This window comes from Perca fluviatilis, chromosome 21 (assembly GCF_010015445.1).
Source record: "Perca fluviatilis chromosome 21, GENO_Pfluv_1.0, whole genome shotgun sequence".
In the NCBI taxonomy this organism is placed as follows: domain Eukaryota; kingdom Metazoa; phylum Chordata; class Actinopteri; order Perciformes; family Percidae; genus Perca; species Perca fluviatilis.
Window position 1 is genome coordinate 32,218,346 of NC_053132.1, and position 15,834 is coordinate 32,234,179.

Consider the following 15,834-nt stretch of genomic DNA (forward strand, 5'->3'; position numbering starts at 1 on the left):
TAATCCTGTATACTGTGTCATGTCCTCTAACAGTCATTGAAGATGGCAGCTGAGACAAAGAACAAAAGGTCTGCACCTAATACCAAAAGTGAGTGAGTGAAACATGTATTAATAACTTGATTTAAAAGACTAAATTATTGAAACCTGCAATGATTAAATACATTATGGTCTAATAATTTAAAGGTGTCTTTGTTGCAGCTGTACCTGATGTTAATCTTTTCAGCACAGTTGGCAGTTAAAACAAAAATCCACTGAGCATTATGTTGTGTTTTTTTAGGATAATTCATTGTTGTTGGTCTCTGTTTATCTTGTTATGTAAAGTAAACCCAATTTTGCAGTTACAGAACATATTGTTGTACTTAATTTAGTAAGCATAGTAAGACATATTGTTTGGTAATGTTAACTTTTGGTAGTATTGGATAATGTGATTGGTCATTATTTTTCAGGTAACCATATTGTTATGAAATATATTTACAACATATCTTGGGCTGTACATCCCAAGTACAGCCCTAAACATTCAGCAGCTGTGTACAGCATTGTACACAGCTGCTATCATTTACAGTGGCACAAATATATCAGAAAGTATGTGTTGTATATGCAACACACACTTTCTGGTATATTGGTACCTACCAGCTCAAACCCCACATTTACATGCCACCCAGTTTCAGGGTGGGTGGCTGTTATAGACTATAACTCATGTAGGTTTACTTTCTCCTGGACGAGAGACACAGTTCTCCTGTGTCCTCTGTGAGGACACCGCCAGCTTTGGCCTCACATCCTTCATCACTGTGAAGAAGGACAACAACCAACAGATGTAGCAGCAGCAGCAGCTTAACTCTCCATCAACAATGGACAGACAGTCACTGTTGGACCTCACAGGGACACCTTTCCCTTCATGCTAGTCCCAGCCATTCTTCCAAGCAGAGGATGAGATAACACCTGCCTGCCTTTGCCTCACCTTCTCTCTGGCTCTAAAACTGAAAAAATGGACCACACTGCCTGCTTTCCACCTGACAGCGCTGAAGAGTCTTCACAACAGAAGGTAATGTTTTTAATTTCTTATGCTTTCTTTATTGCTTTTAATTGTAAGTTTATTCCTGTATTTAACTTTAGTACAGTAATGCAGCCCTTTTGTACAGCAAGCAGTACTTATCATTTATAAGCATTAGTTTTTGCATTTGGCAGGTTTGTCTCTGCTGTGATTACTCCACTTCACACAATGGAGACAATCAAATCAAATAAAGAAGGCTAAACATTACAAGAAGCTGAACCTCGTGCAGTCTTCGTAAACTACTCTGTGTAAAATGGCACTGGACAGAAATGTTGTGTTGTCCTGCAGCAGTGTTCAAGGTATTTAATTATTGTGGAGTATGTAACTTTTGAACATGTTTGTTTTGCAGTCTGCAGTTTATTACAACTTTCTGTTTTCTGTTGTCAGGACCTGCTTCGATCTCCTACGTCCACATCTTTGGATCCAATGCTTTCCACAGTTCAGTAAAGCCCAACTACTGTTGACGTTTGGCAAGTGATCAGGTGAACTGATAAGGGAAACCAAATTTATGCTGATCATTCATTAGTCAGTCATCACTGTCACAGAGACAGCTCCTCCTCAATGCAGCATTATTCTTTGCCCTATACAAGTTGTAAAGGTAACTATGATTTGTATTAACTTAGTACAAGATCCCTTTTTGACCAAAGAACTAAAAAAACACTGTTGGCATTACTGTTTGTGGTTGCTGTTTGCATTAGGACTGCGAGTGATAATGTTTTTTTTACTGTTTTTCCATCTAAGGCTTCTGCTCCTCTGTGTCACAACAGTGATGCTGTTGTCACACCAAAGACCGGCCAGATACCTGGAAGCAGCACTTCTACAGTCCCTGGATCATCAAAGGTCACAATGCTACAGCCCCTTACATCTTCACAATGACACTGTGCTCTGTTAAGAGTTTTGGTTTGTGCCAACAATGGACGGACTCAACAATTAGCAACTTAGACTGCTGACCCAAGGACACTATGACTTTATTTTTGGTACGTTGATAATTGCTATATACCTCATGTAATTCTAACAGTTTATGCTTATTTTTTATTTCATTACAATTAATATATTTTATTTTATTAATTTATTTTTCATGTCATCCTTTCCTTTTCCTTCTTTATCTGATTAAAAAACAATATATATATATATATATATATATATATATATATATATATATATATATATATATATATATATATAAAATTTTTAAGAAGAGGAAAGGATGTCATGGAATATATTTCACAAAAATTATAATTATTAGTGTGGGGTTTGAGCTGGTAGGCGTGTTAAAGGATTTTCACATGTGTAAACTCGGCCAGGGGATAATCCAAACCCTATTGAAAAGCTATGACTGTGTTTAAATTTAAGAATCAAAGCTGAAGGTTTTGTCTCCAGAATGCTCAAAACGCATGACTTGGTTAAATAAGCCTTGTCATAAGAACTAGTCAAGAACTAATGTTCCTATGATTGTCTTCTAACCAGAAGACAATCAAATAACTCTAACCATATGTTCCTTCAAAGTCAAAGATAACCCTCAATTATTTTAAAGGCTCAGTAAACTGAGCTAAATGTCAGGATAACACATTTAAAATGAGCATGTTGGTATGATTTTCAGTACAGATACTGTAGCTTGAGACATTATTTGGGTTTTTTAGCCTTCGGTCTAGCAACCATGTGAAAAGCCTTTATTTGTAGGGTTGAACACTATTGTAAACCATTGAAACATACTGTACTGACCAATCTGGCTGCCTCTCTGAACCGTATGACACCAATACTTTTTTTTGGTTATTTCTATTGTTTATCTCCACCTTATATGATTTATACATTGTATCCTTATTTTTCTGTTTCAGTACAATTCGTATATTTTATTTTAATTTATTTTTCAAGTCACCTGTTTTCTCTCTTTATCTGTTTTCTAACAGATACATGCCAGATGAAGGGGGGAACTTTTCAGTTACTTTAGTTACTACATGCGACTGAACTAACTGAATCTGGAAGAGAGGACAGATGTAAAAAAACAATATGTGTGGGATTTCAGTAAACTGAGCTAAATGTTGGGATAACGTTTAAAATCACAGCGAGTGTCAGTACAGGGCGACTCAGTGAACCAAAATGGATATTAGCCTCAGTCTAACCACCATGTAAAAAGCCCTTAATGGTAGGTCTTAGGCCGTCTGCACACTGGCTGCGTGGCGTGAGTGTGTCAGCTGCGCAGTGTGTCCGTTCCTTTTTAGGCTCCCATGTTAACAGGTTAGAGCTTGCACACTGTCTGCGTGACACGCACGTCCCAGGCTTGCCAAAAAGACGTGCATGCTAGAAATAGGATTTCATGGAACACGCAAGTGTGTCGGAAGCATTTCCAGCCAGAATAGGATATAAATAAGATATAAATGTAATCTAAAAATATAATAATAAATAATTATCGATTTTCAGAGCGAAATATTCTAGCCTATTTTGTTGTCAATATTGCCGACGTCTTTGCTGTAATCAAATCAGTATATATTTATGTTTAACATGACGTATATACTACTGCTTGAGTGCAGTAAATCAATGGGAAACATCCATGTGTCCAGACAAGACTAGCAGCAGCAGCGCAGCCGCCACGCAACTGACACGCAACAGAAACGCTACTCTCACACCACGCAGCCAGTGTGTAGCCAGCCTTATATTTCATTTCATTTTCAGTTAGTTTTGCTGAAAGGTTATAAGCTTACTGATGGGGACAATATACATTGGTGTGAAAAAGTGTTTGCCCCCTTCCTGATTAGTTATTTTTTTTATGTTTGTCACACTTAGTCTAAATGTTTCAAATCATCAAACAAATTTAAAAATAAGACAAAGATAACACAAGTAAACACAAAATGCAGTTATTAAATCAATCTTTTCATTATTGATGAAAAAACCCAAACCTACATGGCCCTGTGTCAAAAAGTGTTTGCCCCCACCCCCCGTTAAAACATAACTTCTCAGGAGTGGCCAGCCAACCAAATCTACCCCAAGACCGCAGTGACGACTCATCCAAGAGGTCACAAAAGACTTGACAACAACATCCAAACTGCAGGCTTCACTTGTCTCAGTTAAGGTCAGTGTTCAGGACTCCACCATAAGAAAGAGACTGGGCTAAAATGGCCTGCATGGCAGAGTTCCAAGATGAAAACCACTGCTGAGCAAAAAGAACATTAAGGCTCGTCTCATTTTTGCCAGAAAACATGTTGATGATCCCCAAGACTTTTGGGAAAATACTCTGTGGACTGTCGAGACATTTCAGAAAAAGAACATAACAACAGTAATGTGATGGTCTGGGCCTGTTTTGCTGCTCCAGGACCAGGGGCCTGTACCATGATGGTAGTTGAACAAACTCAGGGTTGCAGGATTGGTTTAGAGTTGACAAAACCAAACCGATGCAATCAGGCTTTATTGGTACCATGACGCAGCTTATCAACTTTCTCTGTTAACTCAGGCTTTGATCCTTAAACTCTGATTACTCCCCGCGCGCGTGCACATAAAAGAGTGACGTCGGCACCGAACAACCAATCACGTTCAATATGGAAAGAGCGAGAGCAATATATTTTTCTGCGAAGGAGCAAGAAATTATTTTAGAATATAAAAATGTTTTTCAAGCACGCAGTAATACCGTCTCTGCTGCCAAAGCAAGAGAACAATCTTGGAGGAAGATTGCTGATTTCGTTATCACGGGAAGTTAAAGAAATACATTCTATAGGCCATTAATGTGAAATTATGAATATAGGCTAATCATATTAAAATGTATTAAATAAAATGAAAATGTGTGTATGTATATATATATATATATATATATATATATATATATATATATATATATATATATATATATGTATGTTTGTAAAATGTGAATGTATTAGCTTTGACATCCTAAGAAAGATTAATATTAATTGATTTTTAGATGCAACCCCAACTCCAAACGTTCTTGGCAGCAGATCAAGACAAAATATAAAAATATAATTCAAAGTGGTGAGTATTTATCACAACCTTTTATTATTTTTGTGAATATTTTATCACAAACACTTCTTTGCAGCAAAAGGTGAAGCCATTGCAATGATTGCAACAGAGAACAGCAGCTGGGAATTAATTACGTCACCTATATGTTTCTTTGTTCACCGCTGATTGGTCAAACTTCAGACTGAGATCTCAAATCCAGAACATAACCTGCCCCGGAGCAGGTTAGCCGTGCAGCGTAAGATACCATGGCAACGAACACCGATTAAAGCCGAGCTACTTTCATAGTACCTAAAACCCAGGGTTGGTGGAAACTAAACTGAAACATAGCTGGCTAGCCACCTAAACCAGCTTCATGGTATAGGCCCCTGGAAGACTTGCTGCAATAAATGGAACCATGAATTCTGCTGTCTACCAAAATGCCCAGAAGGAGAATGTCCGGCCATCTGTTCATGACCTTAAGCTGAAGCGAACGTGGGTTTTGTAGCGCCGTGTCCCCCTCCACCATCCACCATTCCTTCTGGCTGAAGTTAATTGCCACGGGGTTGTCAAAGTCCCTAATCCTATTGTGTGTGTCTGCGTTCCCCTCCATGCTGCTTCTTCTCCATTCATTCCCTCACTTTTCAATTTCCTGCTGTGCAAGTTATTTTCTAATATATACGTTTCTTTCAGTGCACCACTTTTCTACACAGTCCATGTTGGATTTTGTTTTCCTTAGCATTTTGTGTTTATGTGTTACTTTCTTTATATTTTTTTTGTTTGCTGTTTATTGCATCAATATTTTTTTTTCGTTTTTTTTTTTTTTCTCTTTTTTTTCTTTTTTTTTTTCTTTTTATTTCTTCTTCTTCTTCTTCTTATTACCTTTTTTGTGTATTTCATATTCTCTTTCCTTTTCCTATGTCTATTTCCTTACGTCATGCGTTTTGGACATTTCTGTTTGCCTTGTTCTGGTTTTGCAGTATTATTCTATTTTTATACATGTTTCGCTCCACTTTTGGTTGTCCACCTTTTTCTTTGTCTTTATTATCTCTGTTCTCCACTCCCATCTTTACAGTGGTTTTTTTTTTTTTTTCTTGGTTCTTGTTTCCTCCTCTTTCTATGCTTTTTTGTCCATTTGGGTGATTTTTCTTTCTGGGTTATGTGTTCCCCATTGTGTTGGATCTTTTTCATTTCTATTTTCTTTTTTTTATTTCATTGTGTTCTTTCTTTCATCTTTGTCTCCTTTTCTATTTTGTATGTGTGTGTCTTATATATATGTGCATATTCTTGTGCTGTGTGTTCTATGTCTGTGTCCTTCTGTGTGTGTCTGTGTGTGTCCTGTTGTTGTGAGTTCCTGTTGTGCTGTGTGTTCTTCTGTGTCTGTGTATCCTTTGTATTTCACCTTGCTCTTGGTTGTTGTTCTATGTGTGTCTGTTTTTTTTCTCGTTCCATCTTCTGTGTGGTTTCTTACTTGTGCTTGTGTGTTTTTTTTATTTCTCTTATCATCTATGTTTTCTTCCTGTGGTGTTCTTCTGTTTTGTTTGGGGTTTTCTGTGTATTCCTTCCTCAGTGTTGTATTTTTTATTTCCTTGGCTTTCGTGTTTTGTCTTCCTTCTTCTCTGTGTGGTCTGGTTCTTCTTTATTTTATTTCTCCTCCTTCTTCTGGGTGTGTTTTTTTTTGTCTTGTTTTTGTTGTTTTGTTCATTCTTTTTTTTTCTCTCTCCATATTGTGTCTCTAGTTTTGTCTTCTGTCCGTTGGCTGTCGTTCTCCTTTCTTTCCATGCTCCTTTGTGTCGTTCCTTGTGTGCTCAGATCCACATCTGTTGTGTGTGTCTCTTCTGTTTGGCTTCCTTTGTCGTGTTGTATTCTCTTTCATTCTCTCTTTTTCCTGCTCCTCTATCTCTTTCCTCTGTCCTTTTTCCTCTCCTCTCTCTCTCTTTCCTCTCTCTTCTCCTCTCTCTCTTTCTCTCTCTCTCTTTTCCTCTCTCTCTCTCTCTCCTCTCTGTCTCTCTCTCTTTCTCTCTCTTCTCTCCTTCTCCTCTCCTTCTCTCTTCTCCTTCTCTCTCCTTCTCCTCCTCTCTCTGTCCTCTCTCCATCCCTCCTTCTCCCTCCCTCTCTCTCTGTCTCTCTCTCTCTTTCTCTCTCTCTCCTTCTCTCTCCATCCCGCCTCCTCCTCCTCTCTCCCTGTCTCTTTCTCTTTTTCTCTCTCTCTCCTTCTCTCTCTCCATTACTCCTTCTCCCTCCCTCTCTCTGTCCTCTCCATCCCTCCTTCTCCCTCCCTCTCTCTCTGTCTCTCTCTTTCTCTTTTTCTCTCTCTCTCCTTCTCTCTCCATCCCGCCTTCTCCCTCCCTCTCTCCCTGTCTCTTTCTCTTTTTCTCTCTCTCCTTCTCTCTCTCCATTACTCCTTCTCCCTCCCCTCTCTCTCTCTCTCCATCCCTCCTTCTCCCTCCCTCTCTCCCTGTCTCTTTCTCTTTTTCTCCCTCTCTCTCCTTCTCTCTCATCCCGCCTTCTCCCTCCCTCTCTCCCTGTCTCTTTCTCTTTTTCTCTCTCTCTTCTTCTTTCTCCATCCCTCCTCCCTCCCTCTCTTACTTTCTTTAACTTATTGAACCAATTTCCACTTTTTCAACTATTCTTCAGCTTCAGCTAAAGACTTCACAATGTTCTACATATTTTGTCATTTTTCAGCTTTTAAAGCCAACTTTTTAACGATTTCCACTTTTTCAACTATTCTCACTATTTCAACTTCTTCTTACAGATTTCAGCTATTCATCCAGTTAGCTTTAGCAGTTCAGCTATTCAGCATTCCCACGCATTTTCCGCAGGAAATGCATTTTCTAGTTGGACAAGGGACACACGCCGGGACTTGATCAACCCCGGTGGGCCGTCCTCGGCGGGGAGTGTCTAGTGATAATGGCCGAAACACTCAATGATGCTGAGGTACACTACTGATGATGTGTCCTGAAATTTAGCTTCTAAAATAGACTTAACTTTTTTTCAATTAATACAACAATTTAACCTCGAAACAATATAATAACCCTTCTCACTTAAAACAACTATTCAACCTTTTAACAACCAACTGTCCTCCCCGCTCTTTCTATTCTTTTTTACTGCAGGTAGAACAACCATGGCAGATACCAAAATTCCTTAGAATTACACACAATGCCAGACTTCCCTTATCGCAGATATAGCGACCAGAGAGAGAAAGAAAGAAAGAGGGACGACCATGGCAGGTACCGACGTTCTTTAAAATTATGCAACCATGCAGGGCTCGACATTAAGGCTTGTCCGGGACAAGTGGATTTTTTGTAGGGCAAGTGGAAGAGAAATTTACTTGTCCCACTGGACAAGTTAAAACTCAAACAAAATAAAACGCCATGTAAGTTCACGTTATGTGCCACTCATTACGTCTATGTTACCGATTTGAAACGATACATTTTTCCCCCCGCAATCCGGGGCAGCGGACCCAGCGGTAGTGGTCAGCGGGCCGCTAACGTTAGACCCAGCCCGCTGTTCAGCTTGTTCTCTGTAAGCGATGCAGCATGAAAGCACGGCAAACCTGCCGGTGTTAGTTAGCTAATGTTAGCTTGCTAACTCCGCCTTAACGTTACCTCCTCGCCACATCGTTGACAGAAAACGTTAGACCCAGCCCGCTGTTCAGCTTGTTCTCTGTAAGCGATGCAGCATGAAAGCACGGCGAACCTGCCGGTGTTAGTTAGCTAATGTTAGCTTGCTAACTCCGCCTTAACGTTACCTCCTCGCCACATCGTTGACAGAAAACGAGAGACCCGATGCTAATACGGCACCGGTGCCTTAATGACCGTTATCTACCGGACCGAATTGCAATGCAAATTTCGGTGCCACTGAAATGCCAGCGCTTCTCTCTGATGCTCCGAAAACGGACGAGGGAACCTAAACATCGCCGCATGTCACGCTAGTTAACATTACACTTGGCAGCAAGTAACGTTGACCTACGGATAACTAGCAGCTAGAGTAAACCATTGGAGTAAACACGGTTAAAATGCTGACAGCTACACGGTGTAAAAGTGTGTCTGTCTGTATTTCACTGGAGAGGAACGATTATGACGTAGCTGCTGTTGTCGGGGAAAACACAGATGTTGCGTTCACTTGGACTACCCCCACCCTACCTGCGTGCTGCATTCAAAGCTGTTGTAAAATACCCCTTTCCAATCCAGTGGTCGTTTTGCCGTTCTATAATGTCGTTTTTTGTGCTCCTTTTTGAAACAAATAAATAAATAACATGCTGATTAAATATCAGGTAATAATCAACTGTAAATTAGCTACAGCTTTTAAAGGATCTCTAAATCAGCCTCTGCTGGGTAGAAATTAGTGAAATTGTATAAAAAAAAAATAGTTAACACCAACATTAAGTGGCAAAATCCATTGTTATGTCTACAAAATTATTTTAGATATAGTATAAGTTCAAGTTTAAGTCACCACTACGTCTGGTAAAAATATTGACTTAGTATCTCAGAATATAAACTAAGAATCTCAAAGTAATGAGAAAATGTAAAATATTGCTTTAGTATCTCAACATATTGACTTAGTAACTTAGAATATTGACTGGGAATCTGAAAGTAATGACAAACTTTAAAATACTGACTTAGAATCTCAATATATTGACTTCTGCACACCGGCGTGCAACATATTACTTTGTATTCTGGAGTCTGGAGATCCTTTTTTCTTGTTGAATGGGAAATCTATTGTTGGGGCACGTTTGTTTCTACTGTTTCAACTGAATTGTATTAATGCTGATAGTGTTTGGATGCTTTCAACGGTTTGTTCGAATTCTGCATTAGCAAAGCAATTTTTTTTTATAAAATGATGACTCTTTACCCGGACAAGTGACTTTTGTGCATGGACAAGTGAAATGTAAATGTACTTGTCCGAAGGACAAGTGCCTCAAAAAGTTAATGTCAAGCCCTGACCATGGCAGGTACCAAAATTCCTTCGTATTACACACAATGCCAGATCTCCTTTATCGCAGATATAGCGACCAAAAGAAATAAAGAGAGAAGACCATGACAGATACCAACACTCCTTAAGATTACGCACAATGCCAGACCTTCGGCTCCTTAGATAAAGCGACCGTGGCAGGTACCAAAATTCCTTCGAATCACACATAATGCCAGACCTCCTTTATCGCAGATATAGCGACCAGTGCAGTGCAGTGATAAAGAAAAGAGGAAAGAAAATAAAAAAAGAGAAGACCATGACAGGTACCAACATTCCTTAAGATTACGCACAATGCCAGACCTTCTGTACCTTAGATAAAGCGACTGTGGCAGGTACTAAAATTCCTTAAGAATTACATACAATACCAGACCTTCTTTATCGCAGATGGAACAACCATGACGGTTACCAAAGTTCCCAAAAATTAAGCACAATGCCAGACCGCTCCTCCTTGGCACCTTGGAACATCCGTACCAGATTTGACAATATCAGAAAGACGAGATTGTGAATCAAATGAAAAACCTTATTGGATATTGCTGGAATTGAGAACTTATCACTGACGTGCGCCGGCCCGTGCCCTTGCCTTTGATTCCCTATCGAACTGCTCAGTCGTCGGACGAAGCGGGGGGTTTCATCGTGATAAATTTATCATTCCTAACCCCAAGCCCCTAGGCTCAGAACCCCTAATTGGGCTCCTAACCCCTGACACAGCCCCAAGCCTGACCCTGTCTAACCCCAAAACACATCACCATAGACACACACACACACACAAAGAGACATAGAGACACACACACACAGAGACACACGCACACAACACACAGAGACATAGAGACACACACACAGAGACACACACAACACCCATAGACACAGAGACACACACACACAGAGACACACAACACACAGAGACACACACGGACACACACATATCACATATATCTCATTAAAAACTGACCAAAAACGGGGCGCCAAAAACGTTCCCTATCTTGCTAAATTCACCATATGTGGTGATTTTAGCAAGATATGTAAACGCTATGTGAATACATATGGCCATTGCTGCTTAATTGTCACACACACACAGACACACACACACACAACACACAGATACACACACAGAGACACACACACACAACACACAGAGACACACACAAACACATACCACATATATCTTGTTAAAAACTGACCAAAAACGGGGCACCAAAAATGTTGCCTATCTTGCTAAAATCACCATATGTGGTGAATTGAGCAAGATATGTAAACGCTATGGGAATACATATGGCCATTGCTGCTTAATTGTCACACACACAGAGACACACACACCCACAGACACACTCTCAAGATTCACACCTGACTTGCATATATGCTTTAGTCCGTAGCAGTATTTCTAAGTGTCACTGGGTGACAAAAAGTTACACTACAAATTGCTACCAATCGACTCAAACGAAAACGTGCTCCTAAAAAGGTCCTGGAGAAACATTGTCCGAGAAAAACACTAAAATTTTCACAAAATCCTACCATCAAAGTCTATGGCGCCAACGTTTTCGCTTATAACTCAAGAACAGTACGTCCTAGGTAATTGGAAACAACTCCGGTCACTCATAATTAGGGGGCGCTGAACAAGCAGAACTTGTCCCCGAGTCGCTACGACCTTCTGTTCAGGAGATACAGACGTTTTGACAAATAAAAGTGACTGAGCTCTGGGCAGGAAGCTCGTAGACACAGGTGGCTGGTACCGTTGGAAAGCCCATCATCGACAAAGGGGGGGTAGACATTGGTTTCAAGTCGCTACCACCTTCCCTTCTTAAGATACAGCCAAAAACGTCTAACGTATCCCATGATGCTTTGCGTTTTGCTAATTGTTGGACATAATTGCCCATATCTCAACCAATAAACATTAAAATGCAAAGTATTATACTTTCCCGTGTTCATCAGCATGTCCTCTATCAGACTATGCTAAAAAAACAACATGCTCAAACATTTTGCACCGCCGCAGAAGTGCATGTGTGCTCAGAGGGGTATATATACAAAGTCGAAACATGTGTACAATGTGTGCAAAGTGGCTATTGCCTCTTGCAACCTCATTGGTACCCCTACTGATATCGAATTTCATCCCTTATTGTCCCTAACCCTAACCGCGCCCATCTCCCTTAAACGCGCCCATTCCTTTGTATACAGTGCCTTGCGAAAGTATTCGGCCCCCTTGAACTTTTCGACCTTTTGCCACATTTCAGGCCTCAAACATAAAGATATAAAACTGTAATTTTTTGTGAAGAATCAACAACAAGTGGGACACAATCATTAAGTGGAACGAAATTAATTGGATATTTCAAACCTTTTAAACAAATAAAAACTGAAATATTGGCGTGCAAAATTATTCAGCCCCTTAAGTTAATACTTTGTAGCGCCACCTTTGCGCGATTACAGCTGTAAGTCGTCGGGGTATGTCTCTATCAGTTTTGCACACGCGAGAAACGAAATCTTTGCCCATTCCTCCTACCGGCAAAACGCTCCGAGCTCAGTGAGGTTGGATGGAGAGCGTTTGTGAACAGCAGTTTTCAGTTCTTTCCACAGATTCTCGATTGGATTCAGGTCTGGACTTTGACTTGGCCATTCTAACACCTGGATATGTTTATTTGTGAACCATTCCATTGTAGATTTTGCTTAATGTTTTGGATCATTGTCTTGTTGGAAGACAAATCTCCGTCCCAGTCTCAGGTCTTTGCGCAAACTCCATCAGGTTTTCTTCCAGAATGGTCCTGTATTTGGCTCCATCCATCTTCCCATCAATTTTAACCATCTTCCCTGTCCCTGCTGAAGAAAAGCAGACCCAAACCATGATGCTGCCACCACCATGTTTGACAGTGGGGATGGTGTGTTCAGGGTGATGAGCTGTGTTGCTTTTACGCCAAACATAACGTTTTGCATTGTTGCCAAAAAGTTCGATTTTGGTTTCATCTGACCAGAGCACCTTCTTCCACATGTTTGGTGTGTCTCCCAGGTGGCTTTTGGCAAACTTTAAACGACACTTTTTATGGATATCTTTAAGAAATGTCTTTCTTCTTGCCACTCTTCCATAAAGGCCAGATTTGTGCAGTATACGACTGATTGTTGTCCTATGGACACAGTCTCCCACCTCAGCTGTAGATCTCTGCAGTTCATCCAGAGTGATCATGGGCCTCTTGGCTGCATCTCTGATCAGTCTTCTCATTGTATGAGCTGAAAGTTTAGAGGGACGGCCGGGTCTTCGTAGATTTGTAGTGGTCTGATACTCCTTCCATTTCAATATTATCGCTTGCACAGTGCTCCTTGGGATGTTTAAAGCTTGGGAAATCTTTAATATCCAAATCCGGCTTTAAACTTCTCCACAACAGTATCTCGGACCTGCCTGGTGTGTTCCTTGTTCTTCATGATGCTCTCTGCGCTTTACACGGACCTCTGAGACTATCACAGAACAGATGCATTTATACGGAGACTTGATTACACACAGCTGGATTCTATTTATCATCATTAGTCATTTAGGTCAACATTGGATTATTCAGAGATCCTCACTGAACTTCTGGAGAGTGTTTGCTGCACTGAAAGTAAAGGGGCTGAATAATTTTGCACGCCCACTTTTTCAGTTTTTTATTTGTTAAAAAAGTTTGAAATAGCCAATGAATTTCGTTCCACTTCATAATTGGGACCCACTTGTTGTTGATTCTTCACAAAAAATTACAGTTTTATATCTTTATGTTTGAGGCCTGAAATGTGGCAAAAGGTCGAAACGTTCAAGGGGGCCGAATACTTTCGCAAGGCACTGTATGTGCCCACAACCCTCACTCGCGGTTCCAAATTTTAAAATTGATCCTTTTCGGGCATGATGGGAATTTCATGCGAATTAACCAGGAAATAACTTTGATTGGACTAAAATTCACAATTTATTCGTAGCAATGCATCTTGGTTCCTTTTTACTGGAACCGCGATCGAAAAGGGCTTTCTATAAAATCACTACCCATTGGGGTTTGATCCTTAAATTCGAGCCTTGAGGATTCATCTTTCACGGTGAGTTACTCAGCATACCTGGGGTCGAGCGGTGTATGGGGCACAGGTATTTGCTTGTTAAAAATCTAACAATAGGCTCTAACCTTCCTGTAGACGAGCGGTGTATGGGGCACAGGAAAGGTCCAAAAAATATTTTGAAGAAAAGAATTTTCTTCAAAAAATCTTTGCTTCAAAATTCAATTGCCTTCAATCTCAGCATTTCCTGTAGCTGTGCGGTGTATGGAGCACAGGAATGCTTTCAGAACTGGCTTTAGCGTGGCTATTAGCTTTGCTTTTAGCCATGTCTTTAGCTTAAGTTCAGGATCCAGGACCCAGATCTCGATCCAGGACCCAGATCTCCAGCCCTATACTGGCCAAACCGTGGTAACCTAGCGGTGTTAACAATCGGTTTCGGGCGGTCAGGCGGTAAGTATGCGGCCCCCCATGTTCCGACTCTAGGACAGCACTGTGGGAGTGGTGGTCCAGGGCATCAGGACCTTAAACGTAGCCCAGTCTTCTATGAGGGTTAGCCTCACTCAATGCTACAGTCCATCTTACACTACACACGTCTAATTCGGTTCAATTGACTCATTCCCCTTTTGGGCGTGCAACCATAGCTTCGCCACTTTCCCCTCTGACCGACGGAGTGTTATGGGATTCTGGTGGGCTATGGGGCTCTGACGGCAGCCTGCCCTACCCCCTGATAGCCGAACAATTATGGGGTTGTACTAACCTCAGAACATGCACTGCCACTAGTGTTACTGCCTTCCCCTCTGACAGACGGCGTGTTATGGGATTACAGTGCACTGTGACAGGCACCCACTGGCTTTCCCACTTTCCCCTCTGACCGACGGCGTGTTACGGGTCTGCGGGGAGTCTTGGGGTTCTGATGGGGACCTGCCTTCCCTGATTACCAGGCAATTATGGTATTGCAGAAAACCCCAGAACCAGCAACTACCGTAAGTGTCTTCCCATCTGATATGTTACGGGATTTCAGTACACTATGGACGCCTTCTAAAACCCTCCATTCCCTCTGGTTAAACCTCCAAACTTTTAGCACCTAAATTCAACATCCCTGACCCAGCTTAGGTGGTCATGCCGAGGATGCAACGGGACCTAGGCCCCCTTCCCATTCCCCATTCTCTAGCCTTTTTAGCGCATTTTTCTTTTACTTTTTTAGCTTCTTTAAGAATAGAATTCTTTAAACCTTAGCTTATTGATCCTAAATTCCATCCTCTCGTATCTAAAACTCAATTGGGCATGGAACACACTCCGGGGCTTGATCAACCCCAGGAGGGCCTTCCTCGGTTGAAAGTGTATAGTTGGTAATGGCCGAAACACTTGATGATACTGGGGTCCACTACTGATGATGTGTTCCAAAATTTCGCTTCAAAATTAGTCTCACAATTTAACCCATTTTCAACACAAAAAATTAATTTCTTCTCTTCCTCCCCCCCCTTTTTTTTCCCCCCCCTCCCTGGGCGTGCACCTACTGGCTTTCCCACCTTCCCCCCTGACCGTTCCGACATCCCCCACTACGTGGGGGCGCCGGGCGATTATGGGATTGCGGGGGGCTGTGGGCATGTGGTTTTCCAGTCCTCCCGCTTGACCTTTCTGACGTCTCCTACCTTGGTGGGGGCGCAGGGGGGCTGGTGTGGTGGGCGTGGGCTCCATGTGATGCAACTACCGTGGGCGCTTTGGTCCTTCCCTCGGACCAGTTCGGCGTTTCCTGCCCTGGGTGGGAGCGCCGGGTGGCTAGGGGTTGGGCGTGGCACTACGGACGCCTACCCCCTCTCTTTGGGCGTGCACCCACTGGTTTTCCTGTCTTCCCCCTGGCCGTTCCGACGTCTCCCACT

General features: G+C 41.5%; 1 long non-coding RNA gene across 1 annotated transcript; it reads left to right on the top strand.

Annotated features, from left to right (window-relative positions):
* The first annotated feature begins 463 nt into the window (after positions 1 to 463).
* LOC120551546 lies at positions 464 to 2,061 on the top strand. The gene is made up of 4 exons (XR_005637892.1): positions 464 to 1,042; positions 1,186 to 1,350; positions 1,439 to 1,649; positions 1,793 to 2,061. It is a non-coding gene; the product is annotated as an uncharacterized LOC120551546 (long non-coding RNA).
* Positions 2,062 to 15,834: the final 13,773 nt, after the last annotated feature.